General features: G+C 39.2%; 1 protein-coding gene and 1 non-coding gene across 2 annotated transcripts in view; one reads left to right on the forward strand and one right to left on the reverse strand.

The window, feature by feature from the left end:
• TSPAN8 (tetraspanin 8) overlaps positions 1-25891 on the reverse strand; it is a 224235-nt gene that overhangs the window by 57227 nt on the left and 141117 nt on the right. The window lies entirely within an intron of this gene.
• LOC118548088 (U6 spliceosomal RNA) lies at positions 14198-14303 on the forward strand. Its single transcript, XR_004923448.1, has one exon. It is a non-coding gene; the product is annotated as a U6 spliceosomal RNA (small nuclear RNA).

Raw genomic sequence — 25891 nt, forward strand, 5'->3', positions numbered from 1 at the left:
ACAGAGAAAGACACAGTGAGAGAGGGAACACAAGCAGGGGGAGTGGGAGAGGCAGAAGCAGGCTTCCCGTGGAGCAGGGAGCCTGATGCGGGGCTCGATCCCAGGACCCTGGGACCATGACCTGAGCCGAAGGCAGATGCTTAATCACTGAGCCACCCAGGCGCCCCATGATCCTTGTTTATGGAAAAGAAAATGGAGATTCAGAATGGCTAAGTGACATGCTTGAGACTGTGGGGCCAGATGATTTGGGAGAAAGTGCACCAACAGAACCAGCTTTTGAGCCACACTTTGAATACTGTAGCTGGGAATAACACTGGGAGGGGCCGTGTTCCTCTTGCCTGCTGCTCTTCTGCACATGGCCCGGAGGTGATGGTGATAGGTAAATATTTTTTATTTATTTATTTATTTATTTACATGTAATTAATTAACATATAATGTATTATTTGTTTCAGGGGTACAGGTCTGTGATTCATCAGTCTTATATAATACCCAGTGCTCATTACAACACATACTCTCCCCAATGTCCATCACCCAGGTGCCCCATCCCACCTCCCACCTCCCCAATATTTTTTTATTTTTAAAAAAGAGACCATTTGACCATACCCATTTAGGAAATCATAGGTGTATAATATATAGAGATACACAAAGTGCATGCTGTTTTCCATATGATTTAAATGCAGGAATTGATAGGTTAAACCAGCTTATTGGTTTTTATAATATAAGAACAGACCACGGATGTTAATTACATACAAATATAAGATCATACAACAGTTATTCCTTCATAAGACTTATGTTGTACAACACAAGGTTTAATAATCCCATGTGGATGCTGCAAACAGATGTGCCTGGTCCTTTTAAAAGACAAAGGCATTCCCCTGAACAACTTCATTTCTTTCCTGCAAAAGCAGTCATGCTAACCATGAGTTTCCCTGTACTGCAAGATTCAAAGGACCATCTTTTCTCACGATGAACCAGGAAACAATACTATTTTCTATGGAAAATTTGCCTCGGAAAATTATCCTGACCTTGACATGTTTTTGAAGTAGAATTAATGTGAAAGCTGTCCTTGGGCACTCCCTCTTCAAAAAAAAAAAAAAAGCTTCGTGAGAAATTTCCATTACCTGAACTGTTTAATTATGGTTTTGACTTTCCTCACATCTTATTCTTTGGCTGTTGAAAGGGCCCTTGTTTATTTATTTCAGCTGGAGCAGACAGAAGGACTGGTAGCACGGGGCCATTTTAATAATAAACCATGCCCTCAGGAGTTAGAAAAGAATAATTCATTTCTCTTAAAATCGTATAAAACTCTATTTTCTTACTAAGGCTATCTTGATGTAGATACCAAATCCAGATATGTTAAGGACATCAAAAAACAGAGAATGTGTATCTATGCTATACGAGCCATCTTCAGAGAGTTATGCCTACATTAACAGACCTTTTTCTTTCCACAAGGAAGATTCTAGAAACTAAGTTTATCTTGTTAGAAAATAAAAAAGAATGAAGTTGCACACAGATACCAGCTAAACCCACAACAGACTTTAGAGTACAAAACAGTTCCACATTCGTAATTATGCAAAACATTCCAAATATGAGGCCGTCACACCCAAGGGAAGCACACAAATTTAAAAATCTCATCACTTGTGTGACTTTCGGAGACTTGCACTCTTCTCCCATTTCATGCTACATCATGTGTTACAGTTTCATCAAAGCCAACAGTTTGTTTCATTTAAAATATCTTCAATGAGCTTAGTGAGAACAGCTGCGATGCAGGTCTCTCCTCTCACATTAATACTACTGAGTATTCCTTTTTGTTCCATTTCCAGTCTAGACTTAATTAACCAGATCTGCAAAAAGTCTGCTCAGCCACCTGTCGCCATGTTCAAAGTTAATTGTTGTTTCTCCCAGGTGAGTATAAGAGTAAATGAACAACATTAGTGTACTCTTTATAGGGAAAACAAACAAGCTATTAACAGTTAAAAAGGAAGGAAGAAAGGGAGAGAGAATGAATGGATGGAAGGAACTGAGGAAAGGAGGAAAGAAAAAGGGGTTTGTTTTTTTTCATAAGGGTTTGCCCTGGTCATTCTTTTTTTTTTTTTTTGCACAACTAATCAACATAATGGTTGTGTTATTATCAGCATAAATCAGTTACCCTGGGACAGGAGTCAGGGCAGAGGCAAAAAGTATCCATTTACCCTGCTGGCTTTAGTAAATGAAATGCAGTGATGAATCTTACACCTATTATCTATCATGACATCATTGGGCCAAGAAGTAGATATTCCCCAAATTAGAAGGGGTAAAGAGCACCCTGTTTCCCATTTTTTGAAAAATCTGACTTCACTACACTGTATTTCAAACTGGTTACAATCCAACAAACTGTTTTCCACAAGAAAAGAAGACATATGGACAAAAGTCAAAGAACAAATTAAAACATTTTAGCTGTTAAGATGAACATAAATACACTCTGCTTTAATAAACTAATCAGATGTTCATCCATACGATGCACATAGAATCACCATCAATAAAATAGAACTGCCAAGACTAAGCCCTGGAAATCAATTAAAGGAAATACTGACACTAAATTTACACACATTTTAGATGTACACCATTAATCCTTTAATTCTCTTTAATTTCACACATCTGGTCCTCTTTTTTCCTGTGGATTTCCATATATAAAGAAATGCTAGCTAAGATCATAAGCTTTGCATTCTTCTCTAAAGCACTATGGTTCCTTTGGAGTTGCCTAGGACGCAACTTTGCCAACACATGTCTCTTTGTTGGGCAAAGACATATTCAGAAGAGTGGAAATTCATCACCTCCAGGAGGTATGGTTATAGTTATAAAAAACCTAGCAGTGCAAAAACTCCAGTGTCAAAAGCTATTCATTCTAACTCACACTGCCAAACAACTGCTGGCAAAGTGTATGTACACGGCCCCTCTAATTACAGGTGTACCACCGCCTCAGTATATGCTATATTGTAAGAAGGTCTTGTCTGGGGGGGGGGCGGGTCTGTATACAACCGAAGTGTATGCATCTGTGATCCACTGATGGGCCATGAGAATCTCAGGGCCATAGATGAATTCAATAGCAGTTCCAAGCTTCATCTAGCAACAATCCCATCTTCTCAAGTGAAAAAGTTAGAAAAAAAATTCCCCCAGGATCCTGTTAGTTTCATTACCTGCTAATGAAAAAAAGTGGATAGATTAGGCCTAATATAAATTAGCTAAATGCCCTTACATTGCTTTTTCAGGGAAATGAGTAAAAAGAAGAGCCCCAGTCTGAAATCTATAAGGGTAGTCTTCACAATCTTGTACATATGGCAGTTTCATTAACCGGAAACAGCATAGTGCAATGAGGTGTCAGGATGCCTGGTTTCTAGTCCTGGTTTTACCATCAGTAGCTATGGGATGTTAGGAAGCTTGTTTAACTTCTCTGGGCCTTCATTTGTTCACATTTTCCAAATGGGTAAGAACTATGTTTGTCTTCCTGTTTTCTTCCCTTATGGTTTTAAAACTCAGTTACGGAAATGTATACAAGGCAGAAAAATCATATTATAAAACTAATAATGTTAACTGGGAGTTACATCTCCTTCTATTTCTATCTTATTGTTTCCATTTAAGGCACTGGTAACACACAACCATTACTAACGCAACCTAGACAGCTCAGCTGCACAGGCAAATATGAGCTTGATTGTCCAGGATTACTATCGACTGATGCAATTAATCAAGCTGGCAAAGCTTCCTGGGAACACAAATGGCTGCAAGGGGAAAATGGCATGGGTCGGCTGCACGGTGGTTTCCAGGCAGCCCTCTTGGTTGATGCCAGATGAGTGATTAAATCAGGCTTCAACAAACTTTTCCTATAAAGGGCCAGATAATAAATACTTTAGGATTTGCAAGGCACTGTTGAAGCTACTCAATTCTGACTTTAGTATACCAAAGTAGGCATAGCCAATATGTAAATGAATGAGTATAGCTGTATACCAGGGAAACGTTATTTGTGGTCGCTGATATGTGAATTTCATATAATTCTTACATATCACAAAATATGATTCTTCTTTTGATTTTTATTTCAATTATTTAAAAATGAAAAAACCATTCTTAGCTCCTGAGGGTACAAGAGCAAGTGTTGGCTCGAATTTGGCCCCAGACCTTTAGTTTGCCAATTTCCACAATGAATGTTAGGAAGTCATACAGGTTTTTCATTTGGACTCTGTTGAGACGTTTGTTTGGGTCCTATTGTGCGATTGTTAATTGTCCTCAGCACTGATAACCCTCCCTAATGTACGGTGATTGCGTCCATGGATCAGGCACACTGAGCCAAGTAAATACAGTGACAGTGAAAAAAAAAAAAATCTCACATGTGGCACGGAGAGAAAGAGAAACAGTGGAATGCAACAAGTCCTAAGCCAGATGGCAGGTACTCTGATCTCTGATCCTGCCGCTGGCACAGAATCTCCAGGAGACCAGAGGAAAGATAAAGGCAAGAGCCCAGGCACAGTAAAGGCAAGACCACGCTGTTACCTGCAAATGAAATGCAGTGTTCTCTCATGTTAAAGAGCTCATCTGGTCCATCAAGAGTCACCAGCTCCCCAAACCGGTTTAACTGGCCTGGGAGGCCTCCTGCTCATTGCGGATAGTAAAGTTCTACCCAGTACACTCAGTCTTATCTTTAACCTCCTTTGGAAATTGTAAATACTTACCAAAAAAAATAAAACCTCAATAAGTCAGCAGGGTTAGTGTTGATCAGGTTATCTTACTCAGGGCTTGGAGCAAACAGCAACAGCAGGTAGGGACTAGGGATGATCAGGCATTCAAGAAGGAGAAAGAAGGTCAACAAGCAGGAAGCACTTAAACTTTGCCAGTTTCTTAGTTCAGGCTAAGTGAATCCTTGTCATTCATTCCCTAGCATTTACTGGGCTCCTGTTCAATTCAAAGTGCTTGGCAACCAGAACCTTAAACTTCATGATGCTCACAAACATAGAAATGTTTGAGGCATTCTTCCTCTGTTAATAAATAATGGCTAACATTAAGCTAAAAGGTCAAATGAACTCTAGTAAGAAAGCCAAGGTTTACTGATAATTTCAGATATATCCATTTTCATTCAGAATAACCCATAGTGAAATCTGCAGTATAATGATATACTGAGCTCACTGCCTAGCAGATTCTTTTGCTTATATTTTTTCCCCCACATTTGTAACCGGAATACATTGGTTATTCAATACAAACGTAATGGTTTTAATGGTTAATCAACCATGTGCAAGAAAAATACATAAGAGGAATAATCCCAATTTGAGTTTGGCAAGAATTTCTACCATTTGCTTCACTAATATTTTGTGGTGAGAACAAAGCTTCAGAAATTCTCTGTGGAACATTCAGCTCATTAGAATACACATCAGTTACCATATTGCCCCTCACAGTGTTGGAAAGACAGATGAATTAGAAATGCCTAAAAAAATAGGGGATAACACCTGGGGTAAAATACACATTAGAGTCAGATGGGCCCAGATTTGAGTTCCAGCTCAGCTGTCTAACAACAGCGTCACCTCAGGCAAGTGATGTCCACTTCCCAAGCTTCAGCGTTCTCACCTGTAAAACATCAGTAGGAATTCTACCCAGACATGCTATCTGTAAGAGGGCTCAGGACAGCATCTGGCATGGAACAGGCTTCCAATCATGGCACTCTCTCTAAGAGACATATTCTGCTGATCTCTACTTGAAAGCCTTGCAAAGTCAGAATCGAGCTCATTGTAATTGGCTTTCTGGTAAACTGAGGTTCTACAACAATCCCCTTTACTTGAGAGACTTGAGAGACCTCACTTTCCTGCTTCAGTCAGCAAGCCTGGAGGAACATATTTAGGGATTTGTCTTGTTAACTGAGGACCCAGCAGTGACAATGTCTAGAGTTGAATCCTGTCACCTACCAGCTATATGGCCTTGCAAGGTTTTTTTTTAAATCCTTTCTATGCCTCATTCCTCTGTCTTTAAAATCAGAATAATAACAGTACCTAATTGTTAAGCTCTTAGGGTTATTGTATGGAAACATATATGTATAAACACACATACACACATGTATGTGTGTACACATAGCTCAGTTAACAGTACTAATCCTATGTGAGTTTGTAAGTGTTAGCCATTATGATTAACATTAAGATTCTGGACATTAGAAAAAATAGTGAAGCTAAAAGATTGAGAAGGTGTAGGGGAGGCAGCTAAATGAATAAAGAGAACAAGACTTATTCACTTAAGAAATTATAATTGATTACTATAATGTTCCGGGCACTGTTCTATTTTTGGTAACTCTCCTTCTGGGTGAGGGGAGACACATATAAATTGTACTTTCAAAGTTATTTGCTTGTTTTTTAAAATTTAAATAAATCTCTGTTGTAATGTTATGCTATGGCCGTTTGCCTCTTTCTCCTAAAATCTAAAGGGAGAGAAAAACAATTTACTCTGTTGGATTTTTTTTCTTAGTTGTGGTCCCATTATAGCTGCGTGCCTTTGGTTAGGTCTGTAAGAGACCTCTCACCTCGCCTCTCCCCTTAGATGCAGAGTGGAGGTTGCACCGTCCTTACTATGTCATATGCGATGAAGCCCAGTAAAGGAATCCCTACACTTGGAAGTTGCACTCAGATGTCCTTTGTATGAAGGATCTGCCACCCTATTTAAGGCTAGAGGTAGCTATGAGCCAAGAAAAAACTTAGTTTTTAACCCAAAACCCAACTTACTATGACAGACTCACCATGCTGGGAGTATAAACTCCAGCTTATACTAACAGCAGAAGTGTAAGACTTTAAAGAAGCCATCAATTTGGTTATTGGCCTTTTTTTTTTTTTTTTAAGGATGGGGAGAGGTAGAGATGAGGGGACTTATAATATGTTCAACTCAAATTAGTATTCAAGACTTAAAATATCTCTTTTTGCTAGAGATGATGAATAAAAAGTGAAATATGGAAATGAATGTTCTGGGGTCAAGATGGGTCCTGATTTCCTAAAAATAGAACTCTCTGGATTTGGACTTCTTTGGATGTAGGTTCTGGGGACTGTAAGAGCCGCCCTCTAAGGTTCTGCTGAGAAAGGACCCCTTCGTCCTCACCTGTCCTGTGGTAGCAGCCGGAGCGCGGGTCCCACCGTCCTAGATGATCTCCTGCTTGCTTTCTGGTGACCTGCAATGTCATTTGCCAGAGCACTGCTCCTTCCTTTCCCACAGAAAGCATCCAGGACCCTGCCCAACACCACCTTCTCCCCCAGGCTGGAGGAAGTTTCCTAGATCTGGGCTTAAACACATCAAAATATAAAAGAGCTAGTTACACCTTTCCATTAGGAAAATGATTTTTATATTCTTATGCTTACATAAGGAGTTAAACCAATTAAATGTTTTCCACAGAATAAGGAAGATTTGCCTGTTTTTCTTTCCTGCAAATAACAACCAAACTAGCTGAGAGAAAAAAAAAAAAGTCATTTCTAGAGATCTCTGGTTAGGCATTTGCTCACAACAACTAAAAGGGGCCTCCAGCTGACCTGGAAGACTTCAATTTGGGGAAATTCTAACCACATACTAGCTACCATGATATCAAAATACATTTTAGCATACTTGTTTTCAAAAACAGAAGAAACCTGCCTTTTCCTTTATAATTTCTCCTTGAAAAGGCTGCATTAAATCAAAAGGGTACCTTAACATCCATGACATCCTCACATTGAAAAAAAATAGCTATAGAATCTTCCTTAAAGTCCCAACAGAAACCAGACTGTGACTATCCATTTATGGGCAAGGGGCTCCACCCAGAAAGTAAGGGAGAGGTAGTACAAGTATTTTAACAAGTGAGTAGATAGAGTTGGTTTTACTACAGTAACTAGTCAATCCCGGTAGAGGAAGGACTGGAAAAAACAATAGGAGGCAATAAGCAAGGTCAGCAATTCAGAGGCTGTTTCTCTGGGACGGAAAAAATCAGGGCAAATCGAAGAAACATTTCAGCAACAAAACCTATGCCATGTAGTTGCCATTTTTTTTTTTAAGATTTTATTTATTTATTTATTTGACAGAGAGAGAGAGAGAGCACAAGCAGGGGGAGCGTCAGGCAGAAGGAGAGGGAGAAGCAGACTCCCCGCTGAGCAGGGAGGACCCTGGGATCATGACCTGAGCCGAAGGCAGACACTTAACCGGCTGAGCCACCCAGGCGCCCCAGTAGTTATCACTCTAATATAGGCCATGGTTGAGGGGAAAGGAGCGGGCAGGGGAAGCAAATCACATTAATCCTATGTTGTAGGGGAAGAAAGCCTTCCCCTTCTTCCCTTGTGAGTTCTCTGGCTGACCTAATCATTAAATTGACATAATACAGATTAACAGGAGAAACATAAATTCAATATTGTATGCACTGGAGCCCCAAAGATAGGTGAGTCAAAAAAGCTGCCAAAGCAGGCAGCTTTTATGTCGTTTAGACAAAGAAACAATTATTCAAGATTTGACAAAACAAAGGAGTTCGGGTGTGGGGTAGCAAACTAATGAAGAAGTAACGAAGTTTGTTTCTATTGCCTTCTTGGCCTTGAATTCCCTATCTCTGGTGATAAGGATGCCTTCTACCCTCCTGGTATAGGAAGGATACCTTCACATGAGAGATTTATTTCCTATTTCCAGGGGGACAAAGGAGAGTCAGAGTGTCCTTCCTGCACCAGCTCTTTCTTAAGTAACTTTAATTCAAAATAATCAATATGCCAAAGTGGCATATTTTGAGGTGGCACATTTTTGTTCCCTTCAATATTCTCTCCAAAAATAAGAAAAGAATAACAGTCAGCTCTTAATATTGCTACATATATACGGAATGCAATAAGATCAGAGAGGGAAGAGCCTCTAACCGCCTGGAAAGAGGCCAGGGAGGGCCTTACCAAAGAGGTGCCTATGCCCACCACTGAAGGAACAGGAATTCATTAGGCAGATAAGAAAGATTCTTCTGACAGAAGGCCATGAGAAAGTATGTTCCATTTTCAGAACCTAAATCAGAAGATGGGATCTGGCAAATCAGACAGGCCAGATCATAAAAGAATTTTGTTAGTTTTGTTTGGTTAGCAGTTTTCTTCAGTCAGGAGAAACAAAATTTTGCCAACTTACACCAAAGAGAACAGGGTAAAGGGGAAGACAACTAAAAGAATACAGAAGCAAAGGAAACACTGAACAAGCCATGTCTTTGAAAGAATCCAGGAGAGCTGAAGGGATCCAGGTAACAGTTGCAAAAGCAACTTGGAGTGCTTTAATCTACAATACCTGTCGGCAACAGCTTGAAACAAACCACTTCCAACTACTTTCAATCTTTCCTTCTCTTTATTGAAAATTTCCAGGAAAAAATTGGCTATCTTGGCCAGGAGAGCAGAGAGCTCCTTGAACAGCAGTCCTACAAAGCCTGCAGGCACTGAGATCTGATTAGATCCCCAAACTAATATCAATTATATGGTGCCCAGGAGAACTGAGGGTAGATATTCCACAGGCAAAAAGAGACCCATGACAGTCCTGCATCCTTTGTCAAGGGGTTTGAACTTTATCCTATAGGCAGAGGGAAGCCAATGGAGGATGTAAGGATGGAGATGATCCATGCTTATGTTCTCTTTGGGAACACAAGACACTGTGGAACTGTAACAAGTGAGACCATAAAATGAATGTCAATGGTTTTGTGTCTAGGATACAAAGGATATATAAAATTCTCATGACACTTATTGGCAGACAGTATCAGAGGATGTTAGAAAGAGGAGTAAATTTAGAAATCATTCAGCGAATCCAATTTCATCTTACAGGTTAACTGGAAAGAGGCTCAGCATTGGTATCTTTCCTTGGGTCACAAGTCTACTTATCAGCATTCAGGACTTGGACTAATTTTATTTAATCATCAACACCATCCTGTCAAGCTACTGTCAAAAAAGCCTATTTTTAAAATATCTTTCTTCACGAAAGTATTGGGCTCTAACACGGATTCTGTGGCACCTTTGATCATGTCTGTACCATACACAAAATACAGGGCATTTTTCTCATCATTACCTAAAATGCTTAAGAAATAATGGTGTCTTCCACTTTCTCCCACCATTTCATTTATTCAGCAAGAAACTAGTAAGTATCAGGCACTGTACTGGCTGAGGGCACAGAGTAGCAACAGTATTGCTAATAATAATATGAATATAATGGCCATTATTTACATTGCAGTTACTAGGTGCCAGATTATATTCTGAGTGCTTTTCATATAGTCATTCACTCAATCCTCATAAAAACTGGTAGGCTGGCATGGGGAGTGATTGTTTATGGGTTCAGTGTTTCTTTGGGGGGGCAATAAAGATGTTCTAAAATTAGATTGTGGGACTGGTTTTGCCAACTGTAAATATACTAGAAAACACTGACTTGTACACATTAAATGGGGGAATTTTATGATATCTCAATTATATTTTAATAAAGCTGTTTAAAACCCAAGATGTAGACTATACAGAGAAATAATTTGAGGCACAGAGAGGTTACATCATTTGTCCAAGGTCACAAAGCTATAAAGTGACAGAGCTGGGATTCAAATACAGGGGGTCAGAAGCAGAGTCTCTATATTAAATATACAGTCCCTGACCTGGAAGAACTCACAGTCTGGAGCACATTTACAAACATGAGGCATAAACACCTTGCCCTTGTATCTAAATTACACAGATCCATTAAACACACACACTCTGGCGAAAAAAGGAGAAATGTACAAAGGAAAGCCGATGGATGACAGAGTGCCAGGTACCTGTAGATGTGTCATCATGTCTAAAGCCTGATTCTGCTCCTGATGGTGTAATCAGGAAAAAGCATCCTAAAATAAGCTGCATCAGAAAAGAAGCTAAGAGGGAGGTTTCTCACTGTCCATTAACATGAGAAGCTGAAGTTGCCTTGTGTTTGCACGTGCGTGCGCCTGTGCATGCGTGAGCATGTGAGGATTTGCGTGTATGTGTTTTTGCTGGAAAGTTCCCCTCCCGGAAGTCATACCAGTTCTTCATTGTATGCCCAGAACCTGGCGGGGCACATGGTAGATAAATGGATGATGATGAATGAATGACTCTCAGCTAGTTAAAGAATAGCTTAAATTGATCTCCAACTTTCTGGACTTTAGAATGGCTCAAATCTAGACCATAAGGAAAAAGGGCTGCTTGTGACTGGAGGTATATGGGCATTAAATGACTATTAATTAGTCATTTGGGGAGTGCCTGGGGTTCATGAGATCACAGCTCCAAGCCTGTATAGGTCTAGTTCTCACACGCAAAATCCTTTTCAAGACCCCAAACTCTAGTTGTCTTGAAAATGTATTTAAGTGGTTATGAAAAGGACTGGGTAAGAGAAAATGGGTGGCTGAGCTCAAAATCTGTTCTACTTCGGTTTGCCTGGATGGCTCAGTCAGTTGGGCGTCGACCTTCGGATCAGGTCATGATCCCAGAGTCCTGGGATCTAGTCCCACATCGGGTTCCCTGCTCAGCGGGGAGCCTGCTTCTCCCTCTGGCTGCCGCTCCCCCCGCTTCTGCTCTCTCTCTCTCCCTCTCTGACAAATACATAAAATCTTTAAAAAAAATCTGTTCTACTGCAAAAAAAAAAAAAAAAACTCACAGTATATTCCTAGTGATGGTGAGTGAAGGGCAATGCATTTCCTTAAACAGTATATATTCAACCTATTATTACAACCCAAACACAGCAAGCAGAAGTAGAAGATAACCTAAACCAGAATGCAGGGCCCACATTTCAGTTCCACAAGCTGTCAGAGGCTGCTCAAAATTCTTCTCAATAGCATTAATGCTCAAGCCCTCTGCTAACTGCTGACGACTAAGCTATGTCCTCTTGTGCTAAAAGGGTTCACAGAATTGGTGCTTCTACCTCCTCAAAATTTTTAGAATTTCTTTATCATTACTCAGCTGAATATTCTTCACATTGGGTAACAAATTATGAACGTGACATTCATCAGGCCCCAAATGGAACCACTCTTGAGAGTCTGTGAAAAGCCAAGAGAGCTACACGAAAACTACAAACATAGATTTTCTTCCTCGAGTTCAAGCAAAAAATTCTACTTGTCACTGAAATGACAAAGAAGATAAATTTTAAATAAGGTAATAAATACCAAGTAATTTATATTTAGCTTTTTAACATTTGAAGAAAAAAGATATGCTCTCTACCCAGATCTGATTCCTCCATCTGCCACAAACTTTAGACATTCTTCTGTTAGCTTACTTATTGTACGTATTACAGGCAGGAGAACCAAGCAGTTAAGAGCTAGTATGTCTATATAATCTATTATCCAAACCAGAGCACTTCTGAGAGTGAATAAAGTCACAACAATTACATTGGGACAACAGAAGTAACCTGGGACCATCCCAGGCAAACTGAGACATACGGTCACCCTATTAAAAGCTTGTGCTCTGGTGTCAGAATTTGATGGTGGGCAGGGAGAAATAATTCAAGGTTTGGAATAGTGTTGTTAAATGACCATAACTTCAGGAAGTGTAGTACAGAAGTGGGTTTGGGCTGGAATGGACCAGACAGACATCGAGGAGAGAAAGCCCAAGAAAACATTTTTATGGCACTAGGAAAGAAATAACAAGAGGCCAAGCTAGGATGGTGGAAATAAAAAGAGAAAGCCTATATAAGAGACCAGGCCATTAAAGAAGTCAGATAGATAGGTTGTAATACTAGTCTAAGTAGTTAGAAAATATTAAATACACCTTAAGGGACTTGACAGGTAAATGGCAGGCATAGCAGAGCACCTGATAATAGGAAAAACCAAGGGAGCTCAGACTCTAGGGCAAAAGCCATTTGCTCCCTATCTCTTCTCATACTTCCTGTTTGCGTCAGTGCCAGGCTCACAGGGGTGTGCTTCATTCCAAGGAGAGCTGGAGCCCTCCACAGACCGCTTGATGCAAGGCACAGGTAAGCCAAGAGTTTCCTTCACCGGGAGGGTAATAAAATGACACCAACAATTGCTCCAGACACCACTTGGTGGCACCAGTACCCTGAAATGATTGAAATGCAACCTGCCATTCTTGATCTTAAACTGGAAACCTTGGACTCTTAAAAGGTCTAGCCAACCCTCAAGTTCAATTTCTTCCATGATTATCTGACTTCTTCCAGAACTTTCACATCCTCCTTTATCTCAATCTATGGAAATCCTGGAAACTAGATGAGAATGTTTTATTCTAATGATCTCTTATTATTTCAAAAATTCCTTTGTATGCATATACACATATCATTTATATAAATGTGACCACCTCTTTCAACCACACTTTTCTTATGTAACCTTACCTACCACCACCATAATTCCTCCCACCCCTTCTAGACAATCCATCTTAACAGCCTAGAATACATCCATCACCATCTAACCTTATACAAATGTGTGTATAGACAAAAGAGATATCTAGAGAGAGAAATGTATGCCTATAAAAGTTTTTTTGATTAATGATTTAGAAAATGGACTCATAAAATGTACTCTTCTACACATCTTGCTTTCCTCCCTCAACAGTATCTTGTGGTAATCCTTCTAAGCAACTAGTATTGCTCCAATTCACTTTTTGGGGATGTTGTTATGTAATATTCCATGGTATAGACATACATTAATTTATTCAACAACTGTCCCTTATTAAACGGTATTCGTTTGGTTTCAATTTTTTTGTTGGTTTTTTTCTTTTTTTTTTGCCACAATAAACAATCCTGCTGTAGAAATCCTGTGTTTATATCCTGTATGGTACAGCTCCTGTCTCCATGAGTTAAATTCCCCAACAGGGAAATGCTGGATTGAAGGGTAAACATATACTTTCAATTTTAGGAAATGTTGTTAAATTTACGTCCAAAGAAAGCTCTTTAAAATCCCTATTCCCACCAGCAAAATGTGCATGACAGTGCCCTTTTCCTCACATCTCCACTAGCAATGTGTATTGTTGCTTTTTTCTTTTGCTGCTTGATGGATATAAAGTGACAACTTATCATTAATTTACTTTTTGTTTTCCTGGTTGGCTGTGATCTCAAGCACCTTTCCAAGTTATTTTTTTAGCCATTTTCACCTGATTCTTCACAGCTTTTTCCCAAAGCAAGGATATTTTAATGGGATTTTTGCTTAGTAAAGAGGCTAGAAAAAATATTGCTAAAACATTAAAGAAAAGAGAAAAATAGGTTTTATCATGGTCACTATTACCTATATTTGATTTCTAACACTAAAAGCATTTGGGTGCTCAATTCGGCAGCACATATGCTAAAATTAGAACAATACAGAGAAGATCACATGGCCTCTGCACAAGGATGACATGCAAATTTGTAAAGCGTTTCATAGTTTAAAAATACATACAAACATACATGCATGCATAAATACATACATAAAAGCACTGGGGTGCCAGAAAATAATCTTGTGAGTACTATTCAGTCCTGGAATGTCTACTCTAAGGGCAGAACATGATTATTTCTCTCTTCATAAGGAATTGACTCACTGTTAGTACTTTGTTTCTGACTGGACATTGTATTGCTGTATATGTTTAAGTAGGACTTGGTATTAAATAAAACCAGTCACATTTATTTGAGTGTCATTCAAAATACTTGTTTAAAAAAAAAAGAACAAAAATCAGTAGGGAAAGAAATTGTATTTTTAAGCTTCTAAGAAGATTTTATAAACAATGGAGCCCAGAGAACAAAAAAAGTCATAAAACGACTTGACAGTGTCCTTTTAAGTGAACATATGTGAGTTGATGCATCCATGTGTGTCCACATATGTCCTACATATGCACAGCCCGCTGCTCACCAACCAGATTGTTCCATGTGTATGTTTACTGTAAAACAAGCCGAAAGTGTTTGGTCTCTTTGTTAGAGAAACAGCTCATAATTTCAAGTATACAAACGTCAGTTGTTTCTCATTTCTTTTTTTTTTTTTTCCAAGCCAAATGAGCTGTTGATGCCCAATTTGGCAGGATCCTAACTGAGGCTGACTCTTGGCCAGCTGCAGAAACCCGGCCCTGAAAGTTCAGGAAAATTTTTACAAGAATAAGGAGCTTTTCCTAATGGCTCCCTAAACCAGAGGAAGTTTCCTTAGAGCCTTAGCCAGCTTTTTCCCACTCAGTATCCCAAAGGATAATCACTAACATTGTTTTGGATACTAATGGATGGAGTTAGGGTGTGAAATGAGGGTCCTCCCTGACTTTGGTCAAATATTCTTCCAAAACCCACTGTTAACCGAAAACATCCTGGGGAGGTAGAGATTATTTCTGTGACAACAACTTTATCTACGAGTCCTCAGTATCTCATCTTTCATTTCAGCATTTAGACAGTGCTCTGCAGCTTAAAATGGTGAATGAAGTTTGGACCAATTTCCAGTTGAAGATGGAGCCTTTGGATGGATTAGACCCCTACCTCTACAATCACAGCATTGAACCCAATTATCACTATCGGTATCCTCTACTACTCGCATTAATATTCTCTGAATAGCAGGCTGTTGTGAAAAGAGCTCATGCTCTGGAGTGGAAGAGTCTGTCCAGTCCTAGCTCCATTGTTCCCTGGCTTTGTAGCCATAGTAACTGCACGCTTCCAACTTCAGTTTCCTTATCAGCTGTGTGGAAATAATAATATGGATTTCCTAAGTTTCTGATGAAGATGAAATGAGATAACCTATATAAAGGATGATGCGCAGTACTGGGGACACATTAAGTGCTTAATAAATGTGAATGCCCTTCCTCTCCATTTCTACTTTCCTCTCTCTAGTCCCTTCAAAGAGAGAGAGACCTGAGAACCAGGAGTATTTCTTGGTCAAGGAGATAATCCGAAAGTCCCCAATCCCAAGGATGGGGGGTTGGGGTAGAGGAGAGGCTGATTTCAACAGAAAAAATTCATTTAAAATGTTAAAAATAGCAAAAATAAAATGTTCTCTTTCAATATCATTGAGACTAGACCGATAAGTATGAGTATGTATTCATAAATGCATACCCATTTATTTAACACCTACTCTGTGTCTAGAATAGTGCTTGACAGAAGTGTCCATAAATACCTCTTAAATAATTGAATGAAGACCAAACCCTTAAAGCACCATCATAATTTCTTCTCTGATGCTCAGTTTCCTGGGATTTATTTATTAGTGATGATTCTCTGCTTTTCAAAGTGAATGTCACAGTAAGGAAGAAGTATGGGTATCTGTTTTCACTGTCTTACTCAGCCCCTGAAAAACAACCAGAAGCATCCCATCCCCCTTTTAGTCTGACAACACAGGCTCTTTCTACATCAAACCACCTCTCATTCCCTCTTTCCCTTCCTCCATTCAGCCTTTCAAAAGCTGTCCAGTATCTGGCCACAACTGAAAACTACAATTCCTCTTGCTGCAGGTGTCCATGTGCTTGGGGCAAAATGAGCCACTGTTGACAGTTGTAAAGAAAGGGAGAACAGCTGTTTGCATCTGGATATGGGGTAAGAAAGAGAGAACAGCTGGTGGCAGCTGTGGCAGACAAGAAAGTAAGCAAGTTAGCAGCTGCTGGTAATTCAGAATCTACTAGACTGCCCGGAATAATTGAAATCCAGAAGAAGCATGTGAGACTCGACTTAACTGCTTTACTGTATCCTGCTCTTCATTAGATCCGACTTGTCCTTCATTAGAGACATTCCCATGATAGCCACATGAGGACTCCCAGTAGGAATATCAGTCCCCTCCTCCCCATCCATAACCCTTTGGAAAATCAAACCAAGAAAAGTAAAAGGACACAAACGTTACTTCCAGTAAGCCCACGCTTATTTTTACAAGAAGGAAGCAGTCTATGGTTGACAAGGGAAGGAATGTCACCAATGATGGATCTATCATAAGAATGGGCAAAAATAATTCTTTCTATATTACAAGAGATTATGGTCATTTTGATGATGATCCCACACTTCAGAATTCAGTAGGCTGACATAAAAATATGATAACTTAAGTGTAGTAAAAGCCTAGAAAAATACATTTTAAAACCCTGTCAGTGGTTTCAATGTTTCTTTTCTCATATGTATGTAATCCTGTGAATGTGTATACATAGAAATATTTCCCTCTATTTTTTATTTTTAATAAAAAGAAGAGAAAGACGTCTTTACATCATGCATCTGGTGACAAAATGTTTGGTTGGTTTTTGTGCTTCCCACTTCTAGTCATCTGGAATTCTAAGATAAACTGAGAGACCCAAAAGTATGTCATCTATTTCTCATCTTGTTCAACACAGAAGAAAAGCATCTCATCGCTCCAATTTATAGAATTTCAGCTCTTTAGTTTCTAAGGTAAAGTTTAAGAGAAGAAAAAAGAAACTATCACAATGTTATATATTAATAAATTGTATACAACTGAATGTCCTCAAATAAAAGAATAATTAAGCAAATTATATGGTAAGCTATCTGTATTTACAGAAATGATAATTTTGCAGATAGTGATAGGGAAAATGCTTGTGATGTAGCATTCATGGAGAAGTCTGCTAAGATCATTCACACATTAAAAGTTAATGCAAAATATACACCATGATTGAAACTAAGGTGAAAGAATAGGCATAGGACAATATAAAAGGAATTTGTTAAAATAGAAGAAGCCAAAAGAAGATAGCAGAGGAGGAATCTTAAATTTTATTTCTTTTATGTTTTCTTTTTGTTGATAGATTATATCAGTATAAAAGATCTAAATAATAATTAAACTATTATGAAAGTTACTAATAAAATCGCTAAACTATAAGCTCCATAAGGACTGGGTCCTTCCTTGTTTTTGATCACCTTTATCTCCAATGCCTGTCACAGTGCCTAATTACCAACAAATATTTGTTGAATGAAGAAGTCCATGAAATGAGTGAGTCATCTGCATTTTTAAATGACACTTGTAAAAGAAAGAATGAAACCACTTGCACCAATGGCATATGTATGACTGAGAAAAGAAGGATGGCTCTATTCGAAAGATCAAGTAGAAAGATTCCCAAAGATGTTCACTCACAGCATTTTGAAATCAGCTCTATCCTGCCTGGTGAGATATGTGGCCCAGCCAGACCTAATGAGCCCCCACATTCTGAATTGGAAGGGAGAGAAACTAGCCAGTGCAAATATGCTTTCAACTCTAAGATAGGACTCTGTGAGTTGGATTAGGAGGAAAGGGAGAGAGAGTAGTTGCCAAAATACTAATGTCCCAAGCACCTGGCCCTTACTTTACTGACCAGAATGACCCATGACAAAGTTCCCAGATGTTTTGTGCTCCAGGTGGATAGCTTTCCTCAAAGCAAATTTGATTAATATTTCTATCCACAGCTCCCCTCTCAAGTCCAGGCATTGTTAACCGGTCTGGCATTGAAAGCAGTGTTTGAGTTCCAAATCAGGTAGTAAAAATATGAGATGCCATTCACTCTTGATTTTACTGTCCCATTTTCCCACAACAATAAGGTCCACAGTTGAAAGAATTTTCACAATGTCAGAGGCTGCCTTTGAATCAGCCTTGTTTACTAAACTCCTCCCTGAGGAAATTGGGATAGACTCATCATTCCAATATGAACATCTTTACACAAAGTCTGTTTTCCAGATATCTTGAACCTTCCCCTGGTCCTGCTTATATAAAGTGTGAATGTTCCATGTTAATGTAAAGTACTCCCACACTCCAAACATGGAGTAACTCAAGACCCTGACAAATGTGTATGTTATCCAAAATATGTTTGCAGATTTTTCCCTTTTGCCTATAAAATAGCATTAAAGGAAATGTCTCGCTCCATAAATATAACTGTCAAGTGTTTAAATGACTTACACTTCATCATCATCATCACCAAAATCATAAACTGCCTATTTTTTGTCCAGGGCTGGGCTTGTAGTATACTCGGCATATTCAACAGATATTTGAGTAACACACTGAGAAGATGCAGCCGCTAGGTTTTTATCAACCTTCCCTAAAGGGACCAACATCTAGTTATTTCCAGATATAATTTCTATATTAGAAGTGTGAAGGCTAATTTTATGTGTCAACTTGACTGGGCCATGGGATACCCAGATATTTGGGCAAATATTATTTGTTGTTTCTATGAGGGTGTTTTTGGGCGAGATTAACATTTAAATTGGTAGACTGAGCAAAGCAGATTGTTCTCCATAATGTGAGTGGGCCTCATCCAATCAGTTGACAGCCTGAATACAACAAAATATCTGACTCTCCACTGAGTAAGAAAGGATTCGTCCTTCCTGAAGGCCTTCATACTGGTACCTTGGCTTTTTCCCGCCTTTGAAGTTGAACTTAAATATTTGCTTTTCCTGAGTCTTGAGTCAACCAGCCTTCAGACTGGAACTACACCATCCATTTGTTCTCTTGGTCTCCAGCTTCACCAGCTCACCCTACAGATCTTGAAACTTACCAACCTCCATAATCACATGAGCCAATTCCTTATAATAAGTCTCTTTATATACATATCCTATTGGTTCTGCTTCTCTCAAGAATCCTGACTAAAACGACACATAAAATTTAACATACCATGCAACACATAAGATTCTATTCACTAATAGAGGACTCCGGAAAGAAGGCAGAGTAGGAAGCACCAGGGATCTTTCTCTCCACCCAGATAACAGTTGCATTGGCAGAATCTCTCTGATGTAACTATTTTGGAACTCTGAAGTCTATTGAAGGCTTGCAGTTTCCACTTGGATGGTAAATTGCAGTTAATTTTAGTCAATTTCAGTTCTTAGCCTAGTAACTAACCCTCCTCCACCCTCGGTCCTACGCAGGCAGCTCTGCCAGTGTTCCTGGAGCCTGCTCAAACTGGGCTGGAGCCAGGCTAAGCAAAAAAGATGCTGTCCTCTAAACATTGGAAATCTGTGCTCAGCTCACTGATTGCTGCTTCTGATCACAGAAGTACAGACAAAGAGGTGGGTGGCCATTGTTGTTGCAAGCCCCTCCCCTGCCAGCTAAAGTGACTTCTAGGGTATTTAAAGAACCAGGCCTTCACTTTTCACTTTTTCTCCTTACAGGAGCCAGACATTAAAGTCTATGACATTCAGAAACACCTGCATATTTGGAGAAAATTAGAAAGTGACTGCACATGCTCAAGAAAAAGCTCAGAAAAACTGTAGAAGACCTTAGGTTTACACCTCAGTTTGATCCTCATCATATAGACACCCTATAACAATCAAAAACAAACAAACAAAGCAAAAACAAAGACAATACTAAAACCCTGGGGAAGAGTGAGGATCTGATTTCCAGAGTTCCCCAGTATGTCCACGTACAATAAAAAAGCACAAAGCATACAAATAATAGGAAAGTGTGGCTCATTTAAAGGAAAAAATCAATAAATCAACACTCTCCCTATTGACTTAATAGCAGATCTCCTAGACAAAGACTTTAAAGCTCCTATCTTACAAATGCTCAAAGAACTAAAATAAGATGGGGAGAAAGTCAAGAAAATGATATGTGAACAAAATGGAAATATCAATTGATAGAAAGTCTAAAAAGAACAACAACAACAAAAAGTCTGGAGCTGAAAAGTACAATAACTGAAGTGAGAAAAAAAAGTGGGGGGGCACTACAGGGACTCAAAGGCAGATCTGAACAGGCAGAAGAAAGTATCAGTGAATCTGAAGATTAGAACAATGGAAATTATCAAGTATGAGGAACAGAAAGAAAAAAGATTGAAGGAAAGCAAACAGAGCTTAAGAGACCTATGGAACACCATAAAACTAATCCAGTAGAACTAAGATGTGCAAAGAAAATGTAGCATCTTTAGTTTCTTATCCTTATAAATTTAGTCTCTTCCAGATTGTGTCTGGTAAATGCTCAGTCTTTAAAGCTTTCTCCTTCTCTCTTGCTCCTACAGACTATGTCATCTTGGGGTACACAGGTACTAATGTGACTTCATGGCAGCAGGGGGTGGGGAATGGGACATCTTGGATCCCATTCACCATCTGAGTTCTTGCTGGTTCCTCCTGTAAGGTTGCTGGCTAGTGCCTGAACTGATACCTGCTAAGGTGAAAATGAACCTGTCTGTCTTTGGGGCATTGTACTGGCATTCACTACTGAAGTCAGTAACAGTAGCCAATTATCTCTGGTCTTGAACTCTTCCAGATCCCCCATTATGCTCTTTGTCCGGTCCCCAGGCTTCCATACAATCTGATCCAAACCCTTTATTTCTCTGACTTCTTTTCTGTCATTCTTCGCCTTGCCTACCCTTCCCCAACCACATTCACCTTCTCTCTGTTCCTTGAACACACCTGGCATGTTCCTATCTCGGGGTCTTTATACTGCTAGTCTCTCTGTCTGGGATCATGGTTTGTTCCTTCACTATATTTGAGACTTTGCTCTGATGTCACCTTCCATATAACATATTCCTTGACCATCTTATTTAAAACTGAACACCACTCCTGAGCTCCCACACTCCCTTGTTTATTTCCATGGCAATTATCACCATCCAACATATCATATGATTTACTTACTTTTATTGTCTGTCTCCCTCCTTAAGAATATAGGCTCACTAGAGAGACTAGGGCTGGCAAATGGTGTAGAGAACTCAGAATTAATGTGGTCCTTGCTCCATGACCATGAGATTCAATGAAGTGCATCAATCCCTTGAGAAAAACTGAGCAATGAGTGGTGGAATAAACAATAAGATTTTGTGTGGGATTGAGTCAGTAACATGCTTCCCCCACCCATTCCTGTCCTTCACTTTTCAGATTTCTGTATTTTCCTTATCTCAGTCTCTACTGGCTTTCATTTTTAAACTCCAAAGGTACTAACATGTCTAAAAATGTCTTAATTTTTGTCAAAAATTTATTGAGGGCCTACTTAAATTTTTGTATTAGTGAAGGTAAACACTGGCTGCTGTAACTAAAACATTTTAACCAAATAGAACCTTATTCTTCACTGAAACTATCAACCCAATGTGTTATATGCAGCTGGCTGGTGGGTTTTCCATAAGAGGGTTTTTAAGGACCCAGGCATCTCCCAGATTATGGCTCCACATGCCCTATCATTTGCTCAGCAACCAGGCAGGAGAGGAAACGGGGAGAAATAGATACCAGCTGCTTAACTACCTTGACCGCACACATCACTTCTGCTCACATACCATTGGTCCGAACTAGATCATGGTATAACTGGGTGCAAAGAGCCATGGAAACTGTAGTCTCTGCTTGGGCAACTGTTTCCTTGTGCTGATTCTATGCCATGGAAGGAAAAGCACAGATCTTGTTTCCCATTTAGCTGTTTCTACCATATATGTCGTATGGTGTGTAGGCATTCTCACATACATTTACTTCATTAATTCCTTCAACATCTTTATCAGGTATTATTATCATTTCCATTACACAGAGGAGGAAACACACCCAGAGATAAGAACTGACCTCTTAAGGCTTTGGATGTGACTTCATTCATGGAGATTTGCATTTTTAATACAGGCTTTCTTGAGATATAATTTACATATTACACCATTCACCAATTTAAAATATACACGTCAGTGGTTTTTAGTACGTTCACAGAGTTGTGCAACCATCACCATGGTCAATTTTGGAACATTTTATCATCCCCCCCAAAAAAATGTGTGCTCAGGAGCACCTGGGTGGCACAGTTGGTTAAGCGTCCAACTCTTGGTTTTGGCTCAGGTCATGACTTTGGGGTCATGAAGTCGAGTCCCGCATTGGGCTCCATGCTCAGTGTGGAGCCTGCTTAAGACTCTCTCCCTCTCCTTCTGCCCCTCCTCCCCACTCTCCCTCTCTCTCTCAAATAAATAAATAAATCTTTTTTTAAAGTAAAATAAAAATAAATTTAAAAAGAAATGTGCACTCATTAGCATTTCCTTCTCATTTCCTCTTTAGCCCCTTTCAGCCCTAAGCAACCACTAACCTACTTCCTTTCTCTATAGATTTGCCTTTTCTGGACATGTACTATATATGTTGGCTAATTGAACAGTATGGAATCATACTATATAGGGCCTTTCACTTAGCATAATGTTTCCAAGTTTCACCCATATTGTAGCAGGCATCAGTATTTTACCTCTTTGGAAAGCCCAACAATATTCCATTGTATGGATATACCACAAACTTGTTTATCCATTCATCAAGTGATAGACACGTGGACTGTTTCCATTTTTGCTTATTATGAATAATGCTGCTGTAAACATTTGTGAACCAGCTTTTATGTGAACACATGTTTTTATTTTTCTCGGGTGTATACTTAGAAATGAAACTGCTGGGTCATATGGTAACCTGTGTGTTATCTTTTTTTTTTAAGAACTGCCAGGCTGTTTTCTAAAGTGGCTATGCCATTTTACAATCTTATCAGTGTAGAGTTAGAGTGTTCTAATTTCTCCACATCCTTCCCAACACTTATTTTTTTATCTTTTTTATTATAGTGGGGTTTGCATTTTGAAGGATGACTATTTCTGTCGACTTCAAGAATTATGAATTATGGCTCAATTCCTCCAGTAAGAAGCTAAGTAAGAACAGAGAGGCATAAGAAAAATTTTAAAGGATTTGTCTTCCGTGCTTTTTCTCCCAGGTATATCTTCCCTTAATCTGCCATTTGGATGCCCAGAAACCTGAAGCTGTGTTGTGGGATTCCATGAATGCTTGCCCTCCTTGGGTTTACCCAAAAAGTTCCAGACTTTTTCTAATCACTCCTTTCTTGACACTCACAATAAATAATTGGATGCAGGAAGTTTTGAGTCTTTTGTTTTAACCCATCTATTTAGATCCCGTTGACTTTCAGATCTGAGAATCTTTTAACTTCTGTGTTTAGGAGTAGAAACCTTTTCATCAAAATTATGCTTACATGGATGAATACTCATTAATTAGGAAAGTATTTTTTAGAGCTAATTTCTATTAAGCTACTTTAATTCCTTGATAAAATTTGTATTCCAAGGCATTAAGATATTTCTGTTTTTTCCCTTTTGATTTTTAATTTACTGAAGTTCTTTTCATTGGAATCAGTTATTTCCCACATAAGGTTTAAATGAAAATGTTATTCAACATGTTTTTTTTTTCCCCTTGCTGTTCATATCAAATTTTTCTTGATTATAGTTTCTGCAATTGCATGAGTTCTTTTATGGTCATTATTTGTACCAAGTCCAATTGTCTCAGGTCAAATTATTCACACTTAACTTAGTAAAAAAATTGGATTCTTACCTCAATTTTTAGGCAATAGTAAGTTTCAACCTGTGCCAATTTAGTTGTTGGCAGTTTTATTTAGTGTTGATTACTTTTGCCAAGTCTAATTTTTCTCTGTTCAATATTTGCATGTTTCAATGTGAGCATCGAGACATGATTTGTCATCAGATTTTCATCTCTAACAAATTTTACCATGTGCAGTTTCAATTGTTGTCCTTTGTTTTGTGCTGATCATTCCTGACAGTAATATTTAGTATGAACTGGATAAAGGACTGATAGTTTGGATTTTTTTTTAGCTAATACATGAGAAAACTGTAAGAAAGTTCCCTTCAAAGCTATGTCAAAGTTATTCTGCTGTCTGGAGTTTCTCTTATTACGACCTAATAATTCTTTAACATATTTCCAATCAATTTGTGTATTCTGTACCAACCACCCATGCTGATTGCACAGCAACAGCAAATGAAGGGATCAGAATATCATTGGGTTCAAATGTTCCTGTGTCATGATATTCTAGGGGTTAAAATAATCCAGTGTCACAAAATTTATCTGTTCAATATGCTCTATATCTGATTCATCATTGGAATCAGCTGGGGAACTTCTTTAAACATACAGATTCCTAACCTATCTCTTCCCATCCCTGCCTGTCCCTGAAGCAAATGATCACTTCACAGATCTGGGATAGGCTCCCAGTATCTGCAATTTTTTAAAAAGTTCCTTTAGTGGTTCTTATGTCTATCCACAAAGGTTTGGCTGTCCTCTGGGCTAAGCCATACCCAGAAAAGGGCTATCCATATGGGTCATGCATATGTTACAATACTTCCATAACTTAAACTTACCAAAAAAGAGAAATAGGACATTAGGGTGGGGAGAAAGGAGACTGCTGGTGGCTAAGGAAGAATGGATGGATGCACTAACCAGAAGGGCCCGGCAAAGATGTAAGAGGTGAGCAGGTAGTGGTCATCAATTTGGAGGTCAAGAGAAGGAAGTGGGAGCAAAGCAGCACAGTTCAGAATCTGTGCTCAAACTGGAGGCACTATGGGGTCTTTCCTTTTTCACAGCCCTTGTTCTACTTTGACTGGTCCAGGCCAGACTTCTAAGGCTGGACAAGATGGTTCCTTGCTCTGTAACTAAATCATCAGGTCACCTGATACAGCAGATAGAAATTTCAGTCTACAGGGGCGCCTGGGTGGCTCAGTCGTTAAGCGTCTGCCTTCGGCTCAGGTCATGATCCCAGGGTCCTGGGATCGAGCCCCGCATCGGGCTCCCCGCTCTGCGGGAAGCCTGCTTCTCCCTCTCCCACTCCCCCTGCTTGTGTTCCCTCTCTCGCTGTCTCTCTCTCTGTCAAATAAATAAATTAAAAAAAAAAAAATCTTAAAAAAAAAAAGAAATTTCAGTCTACAATTCAAAATTGGGGAAAAAAATAGAAATTTATTTTCTGTGATTCAAGTTGTTTTCTATTTTTGAGGTGCCCATTCCCTATAGAAAGAAAAATAAGTTCCATCAGTTCAAAGTTGGCCCTAAAGTGGGTCTGAAATAGGATGGCAGGACAGTGATTTTAGTGCCAACGTGTTTTGAAGGGAAGCCTGTTATGGCACCTGCAGACGCAGATGGACCCCCACCCAGAGTTTGATTTGGATGTTGCTACTGACGCCATCACGCATATACCAGACAGGTAGGAAAAGGCTTATTATTTACATAACTGAGATGTCTGGGAGGGAAGGGAAGGCCTCTCAAGCAAGTCCAAAATGGAAAAGCAAGGAAAGGAGACTGGTGTAGGTTTTTAACTGTGTTGAGGGGTTGGGGCTGAGGATGTAAGTCCCCCTGCAGCAGGGGC

The sequence above is a fragment of the Halichoerus grypus genome, chromosome 6 (genome assembly GCF_964656455.1).
Source record: "Halichoerus grypus chromosome 6, mHalGry1.hap1.1, whole genome shotgun sequence".
Classification (NCBI taxonomy): domain Eukaryota; kingdom Metazoa; phylum Chordata; class Mammalia; order Carnivora; family Phocidae; genus Halichoerus; species Halichoerus grypus.